This window comes from Lonchura striata, chromosome 7 (assembly GCF_046129695.1).
Source record: "Lonchura striata isolate bLonStr1 chromosome 7, bLonStr1.mat, whole genome shotgun sequence".
NCBI lineage: Eukaryota > Metazoa > Chordata > Aves > Passeriformes > Estrildidae > Lonchura > Lonchura striata.
Window position 1 is genome coordinate 6,124,102 of NC_134609.1, and position 18,839 is coordinate 6,142,940.

Genomic DNA, 18,839 nt, shown 5'->3' on the forward strand with positions numbered 1-18,839 from the left:
TTACATCAAAAGAAAACAGTAACAAATGTGTGTTGTACTAATAAGGACTGTCAGGCTGAGTCACAAGAATTTTCTCTGTAATAAAGACAGGAAGGATTTTTTTTAACAAATATAAACTTTTGAACAAAACATTTTTCCTTTAAAAGTTTCCAGATCATAACTGTTAGGGAATAATAAATTAGTATGCATAAAGTATCATTGATAAATCTGCCTCTACTACAAAAGTATTTTCTAATCTTACTACTTTAGAAATGGGATTATTTTCATTTATGACAAAGATGTTATGGAAATTCTTCTGTTTCTGCATAGTGTTACTGAAAGAGTTGAGATTTATTTTTCTTTTAATTAGAAGATACAAAGACAACCTTGAATTGAGTGAAAGTGATGATTGTTCCAGTGCTTGTGGAATGAATGCTGCTTGCTATACTAAAGCCAGAAAACTTGCTGCTCTAGATTGTTTTATTCTCATGGTGTATTGAAGAGGATGTTTTGGATTTTTAGGAGCTTTAAGGAATATCTATAGCCTTAATTAAAGATTTCATTTCAAAACAAAAGAATGATTTACAGTGTTTAAGTTCTTTTAAGATCTAATCATATGTAGACAGGAAAATAATGCTGGGATCAATGTTTAGTTTCATTTAAAGAAATCTTCATGTTGACTAATGTAAGCATTCCTATATGTATTCCTGCATGTATGGGACATATATGTGGATTAAAACACTCAGAACTGAGATTCTGATTTCCTTTAAGTCCATATGTTTCAAACCTACACTATTTGAGCCTAAATTGTCATCTAGTCCATTTACTATATATAGCTTAAGAATAATACAGAAATCTGAGTGCACCTTGAGACCTGGGTTTTGTTATCTGTTAGGTATTTTTGCTTTATGAAGTAACAACTCCACAATTTTGATAGCACTGGAGATGTGGGAGCAGAAAAAAGGGCACACTTTCCAAAAATCTGGCTTCATATAAAAAATAGGATTTCAGGAATAAAATTTTCATTTGTGTATTATAAACAAAGACCAGGTATTGTTCTTTCACAACAAAATATTCTTCAGCTGTCCCCTGCACATTCCTTGACAGATTTTCTTCCTGCAAATTTTTCCCTGTACTGATTCCAAGGATGTTTTAAATTTCCCTGTGATTAATGCACATGCAGAGTTCCTGTTCCTTTCACAGGCCTGTAAGCTGTGGGGTAAAAAGTGATAGAGTGGGCTCTGCTGCTCATGTGAGTGCATTCAGCCCCACTGCATCCTGCAAATACCAGACTTCCTGAGATTTATTGTGGATGCACAACATAGATGACACTAATTGAAAGTTTCTGCTTTATTGCATGTACACTACACAGCATCTAGTTCTGGCCAGAAAGTCCTTGCAAGAAACCCAAACTGCTAGCCAGGGATGCTGGCTCTAGCTGTGGTCTCAGAGCATACCTGAATCTGAACTGTGTGGTTATAAAATAATGGCAGAGCACAGTTTGCCTTTGAGATTGTATTCCCAGTGCCAGCTGCTGCAGCAAAAGGACAACAGGGCTGGTTTGTGGATGGTGATTTTCTGCAATTTTTATTATGTAAAGCAGTTTCTGGAATGGGAGCTCTTCTGAGCTGCTATTCTCCTGTTGCTGCATCATGACACCGGCCTGAATTCAAACTTGCAAAGGTTTCAGCTCATTTGGCAAAATTTACTTATTCTCACATTGAAGGACTCCATGTTTTCCACGTGTAACTTATTCAGCTTTGTGTTTGCCATCCTAGAACGGATTGGAAACAGTCTGGTGGTGAAAGGTGAAGGACTGAGACTTCTAGGTAGGAGACACATCCTGAGAAATTAAATCCTCGGAGACAAACACAGAACACATTATCCACCTTTTATAGACTTACAGGGCTGGTTTTTGCTGGAGACTTCATTGACTTCCTAAGGAGTCACAGAAGCTGCTCTCTGTTTAGAAGGTCTCTAAAAAGAAAGAGTCAATGTTATTAAAAAGTAGATATTAAAGTTTGGGGTAGTGTATTTCCTTAGGGTCCATATTTGCCTATTTAGTACAACCTCAAACAGTTTTTTTTCTTATGCAATTCTCAAGAAAAAAAAAAAAAGAATGCATAACAGAGGGTTGTTAATACTCCTCCCTAACTCTGGGTAACAATCCTCATTTCCCTCCAGCTTAGGAATATTCACTGGCACAGAAAGGTATAAATTACATCTCTGTGTGCCAGCTTCAGAGAACCTGGCCACAAATACTTCAGTTGAGATGATTTTGTTCATTTTTTTTTAAAGGACAGAGAGAAAGATTGTGCTTCCTCTGATCTTGTAACTTAAGAAATATTAATAGAACAACCTTCAAGTAAAAAGATAAAAAGATGAAGTAAATGTTTATTTTAGACCTTTATTATAACGTGCAACTAATTAAAAGTGAACAATTCCTATCAAAGAGGGCATATGCAAAAGTAGTAAAATGAGATAATGTAGAAAATGTAGGAGAGTGAAAATCCAAAGAAAAAGTAGCTTTTAGCATAACAATTAACCACCCAATCTACCCTTCCTTTATTCCGTGCAGGGTAATTCATTGTAAGTGAATTAATGGTGAAACATTCAGTAATAGGCCTCAGTAAGGAAATAGGAGCAGTGTATCAGGATATCCTTTTTCCGCCCCAGAGTACCAATACTTTCAATTTTATATACAACGGAAGTAATTAATTGTAACACAAAGAAGCACAGCTGTGTTTCCTGATGGTCACACATGCAATAGCTGCTATTGTTTAGCATTCTGAGTATGTACAATGGAAACTGTTCGACAGCTTGGAATGTTTTATATTCTCAGGGATTTAATTTCCATTAGTAGCTTTTGAATCCATAGTGGATTTTTAATATGTTATTATCTTAGATCCAATCCTGCATCCCTAATCAGGTAATTTTTTGCTGATGCCAGTGAGAGTTTAAACTGTAATAGGTGTGGCTGCCAAATGAGGAGATTTGCAGACACAGGCAAATATTTCATTGGAAGCAAAGGGAGATATAGACTATTTTTTGGGATTTGCTTTTAGCTGTATGAGTTTTACTTGTTCAAGTTCCAGTTTCAGTTAATATTCAAGCACCTTACAGACTGAGAGAGAAAAGCTTCATTGCTATGCCTTTAACTTCATTATCTATTTTCAGACATTTTAGCTGAAATACAAGGATATCCTTCTATTATTTTGTAGTCCCATATTAGTTTCCCTAGAATATTAAAAAATAAGTGAATTAGACTATTTTGCTGCATTTACTTTTATTTAACAGCAATTTATTCATGTTTTAAGATATGTTTGGACTGAGAAAAAAATAAGAAAAATATGAACTTAGTTCATTTTTTTGTATAGGATCAGATCTGTTTCATTTTAAAAAGCTTGGAAGAACAGAGAATTTTCAGTCTCATAAATGTCCATCTTTGTAAATCTCTACAGTACCCCCTCCTACAGCTGCCAGAAACACTTCCACTTGAATCCATGCCCCCTGAGGATAAAGCCGTTACACGCACCAAGACAGACATTTTCTGTATTGATAAGAATTTGCCTTGTGTAACAGCAGGTTTTAAAAACATTTCTGCTTTCAGCATTGCTCCAGTTTCAGGACAAAGCCTGAGCATCAGGCTTAACAGAGGAGCTGTTAATACAGTGTGAGTTTGGATCTAAGGATTATTCCAACTTGTAAAAGAAACAAATGCCTCTTGTAACGAAAGGTGGAGGAACACAAACATTCAGCTTCTCTCAGTATAATTCAAACTTCCTTGTAGATCATTTGGCACCACTGACTGATAATTAGAACATAAATTTTAAAATCAGCACTATAGTTGAAATACTTAATCTTCTCTGAGCAACTGAAGACTTTGGGGATTTTATGTGCATGCATCTAGGGAAAACATTACTAATTCTCCAAACAAACTGATGTGAGTGAGGCACCCTGGTGAAACGTCTGCTGAGCCTACAAATACTTCCTTTTTCTGTGATAAGACTTTTAATGCTCTGGCTTTAAGAAAAACAAAGTAATTTGTATTTAAAAGGAGAGTTATCTCAGGGTTTATTACGACCTGGTGAGAAGACTGCAATAAGGGTTTTGTAAATGTGAATCCATAAAAACAAAATCATACAGCTCAGCTAGGCACAGGCAGAAGAAACAGAAAAAGCAGTGGGAAATCTGGTCCTTGACTGGGAAGATGTCTCCCAGAGCAACATGCTCCCATTACTGCAGCCCTTTGCCACAGCAGGGGCATCAGTTCAGTGAGGAATCAGCTCCCACCCTGCAGCTGCTGGGGACAGGCACAGCCATTGTGTCCTCCTTCCTCCATGGCCACCTGCTCCAGGCTGAGGAAGAATCCCCTGCAGAAGCCCAAGTAAGCCCAAATCACACCAAGTGCTTGAGCTGTGGGAACACTTCTGTTTCCTTGTGCCCATGCTCTGCTCATTGAGCTGTTATTCCTTGGATTATTGCCACAGTGCTCTCCAGTGCTGCCCCAGACTCAGTTCCACACCAGACTGGTTGGACTCTAGCCTGGACATGGCTTGCCTCTTTACTACCAGTGATCCACTAGCAAAAATTTTATGAACACATTTCTTCACAGATTTGACTCTGCCTTATTGAATTATTTTTGCTTACATTTAAAAAACCTAATAAAATCCACGACTTTTGTAAGTAACAAACAGCTGAATAAATTTATAATCAAAAGAATATGCTTTCAAGTAAAATAGTTCTGAAAAACAGACAAAGCCAAATTCATGTCATATTAAGTGAAATAATTGTGTCCCTGGCTGAAGGGTAATAGTCTTTTAATATGTAACATGGAATATTTATTTTTGTAGCAGTAACAGAGAAATACTCATCTAATTGCAAACAGTCCTCAAAAATATATTTGGACCACAGATTTAAGACATCTGAATTCCAGAGACTGAAGGGAAGAAGGATCTACAAAGATCAGGTCCTATCACATGACTGACCTTCTCCCTATATATACCTCTTTGTTCTTTTGATATTCAAGTTTGTAGTTCCCTAGTGATTCCAAGAACTAATAAGAAATTCCTGGGGAGGAAATAACAATGAAAGCAGCTGGAAGACTGTCCTTTTTTTTTTTTTTTTTTTTTTAATACAGTTCTCTTCATCATGACAGTCAGTTTTGAACTGCTTCTTCTGTATCTCATGTTAGACTTCCACATCTCATCTTGGCCAAATGTCAAATAAACTTATGTGTTTATTTTCAGATTTTCAGACCTCGGTTTTTTGAATATGGCTCAATTAACAAAATAAATGCTTAGTGTTACTAAACCTGGTATGTCTGAGTTTTTGCAGATTCCTAAAATCCTCATCAAGTAAGATTGCTGCTGCTAATTAGCTTGCTGGAGCCCTGTGTCTTTCTGAGAGCCCATCATCTAGTGTTCACTTTCTGGTTTAAAAAGGTCTCTCTACCTATTCTGGTAGAGATGTTTGAAACCTAAGTACTGCACTGTTTTGAAAGACACCAGTATTTTCTATGTGATATTTCATCAGATGTCCATCACAATCTAAATACTTTCAGAAGGTCATTATGATTCATCATTTTAGATTAAGATGCAGTTTGGTCTCCTGTAGTCCTAATATTACATAATGTAGTTTATTTTGGCCAACTTTATTTTGTGATTAAGACAAGGAGTTTATAGTTCTCAATAATGTAGAGATGGGCATTACTTGCTATAGCAATACAAAACTTCATCCTCAGCAACACTGTTCCTGATCTGACAGGGACTTGTGGGTATCTTCTATGCCCAAGTGCCTTGAAAAGTACTGGCTGAGACAGCAATTTCTGCAATGTGCAAATTTACACACCAGGAACTGGATGAAAAAAAGTTGATCCATTTCACAAAAAGGGTTAAATCCATTTCAAGGCTAGTGGCTGTTGCTAAATTCATGCATCCTGGATTGGAATCAGTATCTAACATCTGACGAGCCCCGGGCTGTATTAGCACACATTATTACTGAAGAGATGCTAGCACTAACAGCTTTGGTTCTGCTTGGGAGCACACACACGCATGTTGCATTCTTCTTCCATATTGAGTGTCTATTCTGCTGCTATAATTTCATAGTACATAGAGTGGAAGAACAGCAGACTCATATTTTCCTTTGAGATTATAAACATAAGCACAGGAGTTCTGTATTGCTTGGCATGGAAGCTGTGATTTTGTCTTTCTTGTAGGCTGGCTTTGTTTTGGACACTGACAGATTTTTCTGGATGATGGTGATCGGAAAAAATTTTCTAAAAGTCTAATAAGACAAGACCTGCATTTGCAAATGCCTATCACCACATACAATTATTAGGTGTGTATTTACCTGCCTACATTTTAAAGGAGTCTGTGAAGGTGATAGGTTTGAAGTTATACTTCCTCTTTTGTTTTTCTCTGTAGGATAATACAGAAGTGAAGTGCTCATCTAACAATCTGTGGGTGAAATGCACGTGAGCCAGAATGCAAAGCCAGTGCTCTCATCTTACAGAGGTGACAACTCTGGAGTGCAGTACACAACATTTACAAGTCCTATCTGATATTAGCATGCAAAAATGGAGCTATACTGTGAAAAGGTCAACACAATAAGCAAGCCCATGTTTCCCACAATTTATGCACATGTGGTTATTTGGCACCAATAAACCAGATTGCTTCCCAACTGGTTATTCTCTATGCTCAGTTTATCTGGGCAGCCATCTCCCCACCAGCAATTACTGGTGTGTCCCGAAGGCCTAGAGAGTGTTATGGTGTGCAGCAAAGGGAAACTGAGTGGTCTGTACGATCCATGTGATCTTCATTTCCCCTGCAGCTGGCCTTGTGTGCAAAGTTCTTGATGCAGAGTAACCAAGTGGCAGGACAGGCGAAGGGCAAGAGGACATCAGCAGCGCAACTGCTGTCACACTGTCGAGTGAAGGATTAAAAACAGCAGCCCAGGTGGGAGCTGTGCCACTTGCATGGCACATAGCACCGTCACTGGAGCTCCTTCTGCACTGCTGCTGGGAGACCTCACCTGAAGACAGACAGACAAATTATTACTTTTCCAATTTGTCCTAATGATAAGAAGCTCTGAAATACAATGCAAATCGTGGCCTTCAGCATCCTTATCAGCAGGCAGAGCAGCTCATTGCAGAAGTTAAAATGTATTCCAATCTAAGTAACTGGGCATATTTATTTAGATACAGGAAATGGAAAAAGCAAACAATGCTGTCCTTTGCAATGGAACTCTTTCCCTCCCGCGGCAGTGCAACGTCAGCCTTCTCAGAACTATTCTTCCACGAAGCCGAGAGGCCCATGCGAGTCCGTCCTTCTTCCCGGGCCGCAGCCGCCGCCGAGCGCTCGGTGCGCTCCGCAGCTCGCAGGCGGCCCCGAGCTCCCAGCACAGGCGCGGCGGCGATGCCGCACCCACCTCCCCGGTGAGCGCCGCACCTGCCCCGCCAGCACAGGGACGGAGCCCCCGGCCCCGCAGCCAAACCCAGCCGCTCTTCTCGCGGCTCGACCCTCTTCGAGGCCAGAAGCGCTTCCACCACACCGGCTTGGCAACTTTTCCCCTCACACCTTCCCGCCCTTTCCTAGAGGAGCTCCCTCACGGGGACAGCGCTGCTGCGGCCCGCGCTGCCGGCCGCGGAGGGGCTCCCGGGGAGGAGAAGCGGGCCCGGCCGGCTCCTCCCGGCCAACCTTCCCTGCCGGGAGCCCCGCCGGCGCTCCCGCCCCCGGCACGTGCTGAGGGACGGGCGGGGGCGGCGGGCGCGCTCCCGCCTCCCCGCGGGCCCCCGCCGCGCGCGCGCCCGGCTGCAGTGATTGGAATCCGGCTCGTTCCCGCCCCGCCCCGCAGGGACGCGCCGGGAGCGCCTGCCGGGACACGGAGCCTGCGCCGAGCCCGCGCCCGCCGGCCCGCCCTCCCCCGCCCGACACGCACCCGCCTTCGCCCCCGTCTCAGCGGAGCCGTCGGGGCCCCGGGAACGGCCCGCGGAGCGCGGCGGGGAGCGGGCCCCCTCCGCCTTGGCCTGCCGTCCCCGCGCGGAGGATGAGGAGCCCCCACCGCCGGTGAGTGCGGGCCGCGCCGCGGAGGCCTCGGCCGGGCGGGGACAGCCGGGGCGCGCCGGGCAGGGAGCCTGCCCCGCTGCCTCTGCGGCCGGGGCGGCGCGGGGCGCTCCCTCCGCGGCGATGCCCCTTCCCCGCCGCCGGACGGCCGGGCCGGGCGGCGCCCGGCGGGGTCCGCGCCGTCGAAGGTGGGCTCCGCCGCGGCCCTCCCGCCCGGCCCGGCTGCTCGGGGCGCCGGGAGCGCCCCCCGCCCGGCAGCGCTGCCCCGCCGCGGCGCTGGGGGCGCTGCCCGCCGGGCCGGGCCGGGCCGGGCCCGCGGGTCCCTGCGGGGGCAGGGCCGGCGCGGCGCTCGCCGGCCGGGCCTCCCTCCCTCCTGCCCTCCCTTCCCTTCCCGCTGTTGTAATGCCGGGCCCGGTGCCGAGCGGCCCCAGCCCGAGCGAGCGGCAGCGCCCGTCGTCGTGGGAAGGGTACGAGGAATAAGGTGCTTCGCCTTCCTTTTGTGCGAGCCTTGAACAAAGCTGGACGCCTGCTTTCCAAATCGGATTTTGCCGTTCAGCGACGTCAAACAAAAAAAGTCCGAGGAAATAATAACCCCAAATAATCGCCCGTACCTTAGTAGTGAAAGACTGTGCTGTTGAGGACCGATTATTTACGCTGTTTTCATAACTGGTTACAAAATCTACTGAACAGGGTTCAAAAGCACAAATGGCTTTTTACCGCCTTTCAATCAACCACACTCTGATGTTGTTTTGGTAAAATTAAGAGTGAATTCAGCAGCAGGGAATGGTAGTAAGCTGTGGTATTTCCTTTCAGCAGTTGCCTGTTACTTTGTGTAAAGTTGTATGACGATTTTTCCCGTGTAAATTGATTGCCCTCCGAATTTACATATTTTGTTCTCTGCTTAGAAGTAATTATCTTTGAGTTCTTTTATCAAGTTAGCATGCTAGGGATTGTTCAGGCCTGTTATCTGCAAGGATAGAGAAGATGGTTTTGTAGATAAGGAAGACTCTCCCAATTTGAAAGATTTGTTTAGTTTTTAGTAGAACCTAATCCTGGAATAAAAACGCTAACATAAGAGCAATTTGTTGTCTGATATACAGCTAGAAATACTCCATGTTGTGGCATTTGTAGCAGCCGGGATAAAACTCTTGCTGATCGTGTATTTGTCTTTTGGTCTCATTCTTTTGTCGCTTTTTCTTAGGTTTTTCACCACATTTTCTTTGGGGTGTGTGCAAGGGGCTGTGTATTTTATATGTATTTATATAGACAAGTGCTACCTGGTAGGCTTTGAGATGTGGTTTGAAATTTTATGAAAGGTCTTCTTGTGCACCTGCAAGATTCAGCTGACAATCCTTAGTATGTCCTGCTGGCTGATCTCTTCCAGCAACAGAGAGTATATGTGGCTGGATCTGAATTATTTTCTTCCCTTAATTGTGAAGTAATTTAGTTTTGAAAGGGATCTGTGGATATTATCTGTTTGAGCCTTTGTTCACGTTAGAGCAGAAAGCTCTTGGTAAGCTGCAAGGCTGAAATAGCTTGTTACTTGGAATTCACTGATTAAAAGACAAGTTTACTAAAACAGTATGTAGCTAGAGCATAGACTTTCTTAGGACCAGTGTGTGGGACCCCAAAGCCTAATGTTTTGGACAGTGCTTTGCAAGATCCTCGCGGTGAAAATTGTTACGCATATTAAAAATACTGAATATGGTGGAATATGTAAATGATATGTGAACTTTTTCTGGATACCAGGTCTGACATACAGAGCTGCAGTAGCTTCTTTGGGAAATTGCTGGAAAACACAGATGAATGAAAGAGACCAATCAGTATGTGGCAGAGAAACTTAGAAATGATTGTTTGTTTGTTTGTCCTTCCTTATTTCAAGCATCAGTCCTATCTGGATACTTGGGGCAGCATCAGGCATTTCTTCGTTCCTCAGTAAAAAGAGGACATATTTTCAGAGCCTGGAATTTCACTTACCTTACTGTCATCTGTAAATAAATGACAGATGGAACTCAGCAATTTAAAAGTATATCTCATCAGAGTCATATGTGGGTACAGATGGAGTACTTGAAGCCTTGTTTCCTTTGCTAGTATTCCCAAAATGAAGGACTTAGAGGCAGGCACAGAATGGGCCTGACAAGAAGTTTTTCCTTTCCCTGCTGCTTTAGTGGCTCCGCTTTTCCCTTTCTTGGACAAGATCCACAGAACCCTCTGCAGTTGTCCCACCACAGCCGTGCTGATGGTCCCCAGTAGCAGTGGTCTCTTTTGTGCCTTCCAGGATGGTTAGTGCTTTAAGGGGAAACATGATTTCTTTCTGCTTTGTTTTCTTGCATTCTGTTAAAGGTTGCTGTGAACGCTGTTGAGGGCTCACTGCTCTCAGGCAGCAAGTAGTTACTTTTTAAAATGTTTAAAACTGGCAAAGAGTGTAAAACTTGCCCTGCTATATTGTGTCCTTTAAGAATAAAAAGGAGACCACACTAGGTGATACTTGGAATGGGTAGAAGTTTGAAACAGTCACCTCATTTTTCTTGTGTACAGAAAGCATAATTTTAGCAATCTCCTGCTCTTATTGAGAAGATCTGTGGAATAGCTATTTTGTGAGGGATTTATTCCAGAAACATCAGTGTAGTACTTTGTATTTGGAGTATGTAAATCCCAAGAGCTTTAGCTTGATAGAACACACAGCTGGCCCTCCAGTGATCAGGAAATCAGGGGACAAGCTGCCAACTTGCCAGGATGGACTTTGCTGAGAACTGGCTTCCCAGGACTTTGCTGGGTATGTTTACAGAGCATATAAGGTGTATTTCATATCCATTTCTCTCCAAAGTAAAACAAAGCAATTATGCCACTAGTCTGCAATATATATTTTGAAATTCGCTGTAGCAGGTTGGACACTGAAGCATTTTAGGTTGATGTATATTTGATATATTGAGAAGACCAAGAACTTCATTCATCTTGTGGTAGAGCAGAACCCTTGCATGGGTTTCTGGTTATGACCCCATTGTTTCAGCTGTACACAAACAGTGTGAGAAATATAGTCACTCTGTTTCAGATTTATAATTCAGAGAGGTTTTTTCTTGCCATTTTTCTAAAGTGTGTCTTGTAGTTGCCATCCCGTTTCGTTTGAATTCGGGGCGTTACGGTTAGGTTTAGTACTGTTTAATGGCAGTCTGGTTAGCAAAATTCAAAACAAGTGTTAGGGTAGGAAAATAAACTCTGGTTCATGATTGTGATAATATTCATAGGTTGTATAAGCAGGAGGAAAGGAAAAGCCACAGCAAAGCCTTATTGGAGGTCACGTATGTCACCAGCTCTGAGTTCCTGCAGTGACACCTGTAGTTACAGTGAAGGTGGTTGCCCTGATGGAGCTGTCCCTGCCATCACCACACTGTCACGGTGACTCTTCACGGGGGAGGGGAAAGTGCTCTGAGTATCACGAAGGTGGGAACTTTTAAAATATTTTGATTAGACAAAAATCTGTGTAGTAACAATTCACAGAATATGTACCTGCAACATGCAGCCTAATGCTCTTGTGCTTGTTTTTTCCTCAAAATAGGTTTTCCCAAAATTCAGGGGGAAATGTAGTGCATTTAAATGTAATTCGAGTGTCATGAGTTGCTTTGCATTAAAAAGGGAAAAAAATCAGTATTATTAACTCAGCTCTGCAATATTGCAGCTTAATTTGCATCATGTAACAGCAGCAATGCTTGTTACAAAAATTTGATATCGCATAAATTTTTGTAGTGTGGTTTCAGTCAACTTTATTAGATTAAAATGTGGAAGCAACTAGCACTTCTTTGTGTCTATATTCCCTGAGTTCACCATGTTAAGGAGAAAACTGTCAGTTTTCTACTACTTCCATACTTTGGTTGATAAATACAAGCAGATGTATCAGGGATAAGTTAGAGAAATATCCAAGTCTCACAAGATGCATACCAGGAAATAGATCTGGTTTGTGGAAGCAATTTCCTTTTCACCACTGCAGCTGTTGAAATGATTTAATTTTGCTTTTCTTTTCTTGTCATAGAAAAAAAAAATCCCACCTAGAACCATAGGCCTTTGTACTTCCTCTGTGAGAGCCTGATCCCAAATTTAACTGGAAATCGGTGGACAGAGCTCAAATGACTTTGGAGGACTGCAGTCATCAGAGATTTCACTTATGCAGAGAATCGATACTCTGCTCATGAGATTTGTGCAAATGAGCACACTGTGTGCTCAGAGTCAGAATGTCAGAGATATGAAAGTGGTGAATAAGCTCAGATAACGTTTTCTAAATTAATCATTATTTTTCCTATCCTGTGTTCAGTTGGAAATTCACAGTGCAGTGGTCAGGCAAAGGAACTGTTCCATGTGTTTTTGCAGGGGTATAGAGGGCTTAAAAGGAAGCTTAAACAGAAGGGTTAGGAGGAATTGTTCAGCAGGAATAATGGAATATATGAAATACTGAGAATATGAAAAATGTATCATCTACTTGTCCCTTTATATTTGGGAATGAAAGAACTTGGGCAGTAGCATGAAAAAAAGGATTTATTGGAAGAAAACAGTGAATCTCATTGACTGGAAATGTGAGTGAGGAGACCACAAAGCTTGGTAAAATGTGCTCTTCCTGGCTGCAAGAGAAAATCATCTTTAACAGAATGCCTTGGAGAAGATTTAGAAACCTTCCTGTTTCCTTCTCAGTGTTATGCAAGCAGCAGGCCTTGCAGTTGTCAGGCTTGGACAACTGAGAGTTAATTACAGCACAGGACTGGGACGGGGCACAGGTTGAACTGCCAGCTAATGAGGTGCAGCGTTCTTCTCACTCCCTCTTTTGGGCACTGAATCTATCTTCTGTTCAGGTTATTGAAGGGATTTTAGCACTAATGAAAAATTCAGTAGTGGTACCAAGTATTAAGCAGAAATATCCCTGAAGATAGAAGATACGGGAAGTGTCACTTTAAAGATATATTTTTTTTTTAACTTGGTTTGAATGTCTCCTCTCAAAGCAAACAATAAATCTCTCCAAATAAACAAATGGGATTTTGTTTTAAAGTATAGATGTATTTTTATAATTTTATCTTACATATGTACTAGTTTATAATATTTTTCCTTCTCTTTTTTGTGAAAATATTCTATAGAAAGTTTCCTGTAGAATATTCTGATGTTATGCCATTCGTTAGGATTGAAGCTTGTGCCCTTCCACACCCAGGCAAATTATTATTCTGAGCCTAAAATTAAATGGAAAATTGGATAGGTTTTATGGCCAATCTGTCACATTTGAATCAGTGGTTGTACCAGGGATAATTCATCTTTAAAACCTGTAGTGTGGACTGAAGCTTGAAAGACAATATTCTATGCCCTAGTCCTCTACTTGACTTAGATTAATAGAAATTTTTCTAAACAATGCTGTCTCAGTATATATATATTTAATATTTTACTACTCTTGCACAATAATATAATAATAAATAATCATATATAATAATAATATAATAATAAATTATTTACTGATTGATTTGACAACCACTCACTGGTTTGCACTAATCTTTATATGTTTTTTAAAGCTCTTTTAGTACGTGGTGAGTTCATTTTTTTTTACACTTATAATTAATCATAACTCTAAAAAGAATCATAACCTGGAGTGTTGTTATAGTCAGAAATTTATGGCAGAGGGCTCTGGCAAAGTCTAGAAACATTCCCATATAGCTGATATTCTTCAGTTTCCTGCTCTTAAAATTTCACGGAAGGAATGCAGTTAGAGGCTCGCCAATTTGGGTTAGACTAGGAACTGCAAAATCAATCCTGATCCAGACAGGACAGTTTTTATTCAAACCCAAGCCTCTGTTGAACTGTCTGGTTTTGTTCTGTCCCTGGCCCTGTTTCACTCCCCCACCTCTCTTTAAATTCACAAGTTTTTAAATGTAGAGATGTTTCTAATTTAGAATATTATTTTGGTGTAATGAACTAAAACAGAGGAGAGTGGACTAAGCTGAAGGAGGTCAAAAACCAGATGGAGATAGAAAATCTGAAAACATGGAGTAAAGAAAAAAATCCCCCTTGAAATAATGGAATCTAAATGCTGAAATTATACATCTGCTCAGCAGCTGTGCATTCCTTAGCCAGTGGTTCTGTTGCAGAAATGGCATTACTCAAGTTTTTCTCAAAGCTTCAAATGCTGTTGTATAATATTTACATCTCTCTAATACTGTCAGTAATAGTCTTAGGAGCCTGGAGAATAGAGGTGGAGGGAAGAGCTGATGTAAGAATTTCCTTCTTTGTCCTAAAGCATCTGTAGTGTGTGTAATTTTTTGCTGCAAGGAAATTCTGTGATTTTCTTGCTTGGTTGTTCTTTATCTTTTAATTTCTGCTGACTTATTTTCAGAGGAGAAGTTGGTTACAGGAAAAGTAACCAACTAAAAACTATATGAAAGGAGAAAAGAATGTTACAAGTGCTTCAAATGTTTTGCTCCCATCATGGCCAGCAGTATTGCTCCAGAGGAACACATAAGACAGTCTAGCAGACAACTGTGGAATTACACCACTCTGTGGAAGTTTCTTCCTACATCCCAATAGCCAGGAGCTAGCTGAGTCTGTAAAGCACATTCAATCCGTTTCAGTATATATATATATAACACATGAAACAATTATAGTTAGAAAAGGTCTCTCTGAGCTACTAAGCAGGTTATAAAGATGTGTCATTTTACTTTTGTGTTCTTTTTTGTCTTTGTACTTTTTGACAATGTTGGTATTCATCAGTTACCAGGTAGTACTAAGATTTTCATATGGTAAAAAATTGGTCTTTGAGAAAACATTGGTTTGAGTGCTGATGTGAAGGGTGATTTAGTTATTAAAAGAGCCTTAAATATTCTTTTTGCTTTGTCCCAAGAAGGGACTCTTGCGTCAAAGGCTTTTTACCAAAATTTTAAAGTTTGAGGTTATGTAAGAGAAATGTCAGTTTTCGATGATTTCAAATCTTGACCTCAAACTAACTGTTTCTGCTTTTGGAAGAAGTAATTGTTTACTGGAAGATATTTTTTTACTGTGTGTACTTAGACCAACTGAAGGTAAAATAAATCTCCTTTGGGTTACTTTGACTGAGAGAGAAGCTGTGGGTGTGCTGTAAATACAGATCCTAGGGTCTCCTGAGCATTTGAAAGAGCAGAAGTGGGACTTTGGGTTCAGGTAACAGGGAGTGTTGGCAGGGAAGCAGTGGCATGGTGAGAAAGACTTGCTTAATTTGAGCCCTGAGCTCACCTGGGACAAGTGTGACAGAGCTCTTAATTTCCTTGCTCTGTATATAACTGCAAAGCACCTCTTCCCATAGCTATCCATCCATACATTACTCCACTATCACTGTTGATTTTTCTCTCTAGCATCTGTAATTTTGTCATAGTGTGAAATGAGGTTCCGGGCTATTAAAAGTGTAGCCAGTATGAAGTTTCTAAAACTTAAACCTAAGTTGATTATTTGGATTTCACTATTTTCCATATGTTGTGGAAAAGATTGGGCACAAACAGGAGAAATTGGAGGTCTGTGTGCTGTGGCATCACATCCTGTTTTGATTAGAGATGGGGTGGGATAGCTGACATGACTGTCGTGCTGCAAGGGCTCCTCACAGGCTCTCCAGGAAGGACAGGCTGGGATGGTGAGGGATACACGGTGTTGTGGGGATTTTTGTTGTGAGACTGCCATGGAGATTCCTGAAGTTCTTCCTTTTGGGTGAAGGAGGAGTCAGTTGAGAGGTGTGGGTCAGGCCTCGCAGCAGGTCAGCATGTGTGATGTTGGTAGGTGCCTGCAGGAGGCTATCTCAGTGAACGAGTGGGGAGCAATGGATATTGTTTACCTTGAATTCCTTAGGGTAGTGGCAGTGTCACTTGTAACATCTTCATCAACAAAGTGATGGAAGTACAGACTGGACAGATGGACAGTGAGACTGAAAATTGGATGAGCTATCAGGTTCAAGGAGTTGTGATCCATCTGGGACCAATCACTAACAGTGTGATCCAGGGGTCGAGCTGGATTTCTAGTACAGTGTAACCAAGTGTACATTCATGGATGATGGGACAGAGCACACCCTCAGAAGTTTGCAGGCAATACAGAACTGGGAGGAGTAGTTTGGTGGGCTAGGTGGTTGTGCAGCCCCTTGCAGGGATCAGGATGGACTGGAGAAGTGAGCAGAGAGGAACCTCATGAAGCTCTACAAAGGGAAATGCGAAGCCCTGTACCTGGGGAGGTGCCTCCTGGGCTGTCCAAGGGTGAGTGTTGTGGGCAGGCTCGAGATGATGATGCCCTTCAGTTCAGCACTGGTGAGAAGCATCTGGAAGGCCCTGGTCGGTTCTGGGCTCCCAGGAAGGATTGGGCAGGTGCCCCTCGGGCAGAGGGGTGGTAACAGCCTCACTGGAAGCAATCAACAAGGGCTGTTTTATTCTGTGTGTCTGGAAATAGTGTGGAAGGGGAGTGGATGGTGTAGTGAAATTTGTAGCTGATACAGGTATTGTAAACTGGCTTAAGCAGTATTGAATGCCTGGATGATAAAATACTGGATGAGGTACAGTAAGTGCAATGTAATTTAATTCAAACAGAGGCAAAAGCAGTAATAGGCTCTAAATGAGGTATTAACACTTGGCAAGATCTTTGTTTTGAAGCTCCTGCTTTAGATAGAACCTATCTGCCTATGGTGTTGAATTTTTTTTTCCTCTCTTCTCTTTTTTTGTGTTTGCACTGTCACTTTTGTACTTGTGGCCACGTAAAAGGTTGGATTTGTTTGCTAATTTAACTGAAAACTAACCGCATAAAAACCCCGAGGTTTTTGGTATTTCCAGCTCACTGTGGTACCTTATGTGGAGTAAGAGGAGAGGAGGGCCAACACTTCCCTTCTTAAAATCAGTACAGACTTAAATGAATTTAAGCCAATTTTGAAGCAGCATTCTATACAGTTAAGTATTTTAAAAATGTGATTATACAGCTGTAAAGTTCATTATATAAGGACATACAGGTTACATCCTTTTGGTAATACAATTTCAACAGTCCCCATTAAAATGAGAAGGTAATATTTTTTGTTCTGTTTGATTTTTCCTTCTTCCAGCAGTACAAATAAATGCAGTACTAAATAGACTTGAGCCTCTTCACTTAAGGAAAGAGAAACAGTAGAGAGAGATGGTGATGGTAATCTATCAAACCTTAAATGAAATTAAGAAACTGATGAATAGTGTTTCACCACTACTTTTTTTCTGCACAATGTAAGGGAATGGCAGGTTTACAAGGATGCTAAAATGGGGCGTTTCTTTCCTTCTTCACAGCAAATATTTCAGTTTTAAAGTCGCTGCCAGAATATGTGGCTGGGGATGAAAGCATGGTGCAGATTTGCAATCACACGGATCTGTTGATGGATGTGTGCACGGATAGCAATAGCGCAGTCACTTGTGCCTGGTTGGAGGTCAGGAACTGCCCAGGATTTCGCACAAAGCCAGGGAGGACTCTCTTCTCCCTTAGCTCCTGACTGGTCTGATAGCAGGCAGTGTCACAGGCAGAGTGCTGGGCTAGACATCTGCCACAGAGCAGGCGGCAAATTCAGAGGCCTTTTATCACACCCACACGCAGCCAGGCACGTCAGCTCCTCTGCTGTTGCACTTAGTAGTGTCTGTAACGCCTACAGCTTTTTTCTGTGTTGCACTGGCACCCATCTGCCTTCGTTGACACATTTGTTAGGTTTGCTTCAACGAAACTGCCATCAAACGTGAAGTAACATGTTTTTTTGTATCTGCCTTATCTTAAACATTTTCTGTTCAGGTAGTTTATTTTGCTTAGTGTGGAAAGATTGATCATATAATTTCCTAAGGACTGGAGCAGTGTAGCCAGGTAGACTTCCATTGATGTCTGCTGGATGAATAATTAACTGCCAGATGGAGAGGGCAGTTCTGTGCTGCAGATAAGCAGCCTAAGCAGCCGGGTACACTCGAAGGGCCAGTTCTACTCCTTGTTCACGCCACCCTGGTGCGTCCTTCCCTCTTCCTTTGCAGCAGCACTGGCTGGCACTGCTCTGGTGCTGTAGGAATCTAAACTGGCTGAGAGCCCATTACCCTCTTTTGCCTTCTTTTTAAAATTTTTTTCAGTAGGCTTCACTTCTTGCCAGTCTAGCTGCGGTTGTGGGGGCAGACCAAGTGTTACTGTTAGCATAGAGAACAAGAGTGCCCCTTCCAGGCCCAGTTTAGTTGTGCTGTAACGTGCTTGTGGGTAAGTCTGCTGTTTGGGAATGTTACCCAATTTGGAGTGCCTTTTTTTTGTTGTTCGTTTTTGGGTTTTTTTTAATTATCTTGAATGTTGGTGATCCTGTGTAATTTCTTAGTGTATATTGACTATATTCTCACTCCACAAAGCAAAAATGAATTGGTTAGAATCTTTACCTTCCCATCCCCGTGTTTGTCTTTGCTCTTTTGCAGTTGAGTCCTTTGTTTCGTAGTTCTGTTAAATTTTTCTGCCTCTGATGTAGTCTGTAAAGTTTTGGAGTTTGGCAAACTCCTAATACCTAGAACTTCAAAGACAAGCTTCATGTATCAGCAGGTTTGAAGATTAGATGTCTAGTCAGATTATGAAGTGGATGTCACGCTGTTTCTGTTTCAAAGGTCTTGAGCTGTGTTAATGTCCCCAGAGGTGAAGGATGTTACGATCAGAAGTGTTCAGTAAACTTGTTCTGCCTGGTAAGAGGGAGGTCAATATGCACATTACTGTCCAGCCAGCAAGACGCTGTTTGGCACCAGAGGATGTGGGAGGGAAGGGAGAGACAACTGTGGTTAGAGGAATATGTGTGTGAGTGGGGAAATG

General features: G+C 41.9%; 1 protein-coding gene and 1 long non-coding RNA gene across 2 annotated transcripts in view; one reads left to right on the top strand and one right to left on the bottom strand.

Annotated features, from left to right (window-relative positions):
- Positions 1-5,607: 5,607 nt before the first annotated feature.
- Positions 5,608-8,107, bottom strand: LOC144246598 (uncharacterized). Its single transcript, XR_013340253.1, has 2 exons — positions 7,918-8,107; positions 5,608-7,011 (listed from the first exon to the last, which is right to left on the bottom strand). It is a non-coding gene; the product is annotated as an uncharacterized LOC144246598 (long non-coding RNA).
- BMPR1A (bone morphogenetic protein receptor type 1A) overlaps positions 7,821-18,839 on the top strand; it is a 72,412-nt gene continuing 61,393 nt past the window's right edge. The window contains exon 1 of the mRNA XM_021536184.3: positions 7,821-8,045. The gene's annotated coding sequence lies outside the window, so the exon portion shown is untranslated. The remainder of the gene's footprint in view (positions 8,046-18,839) is intronic.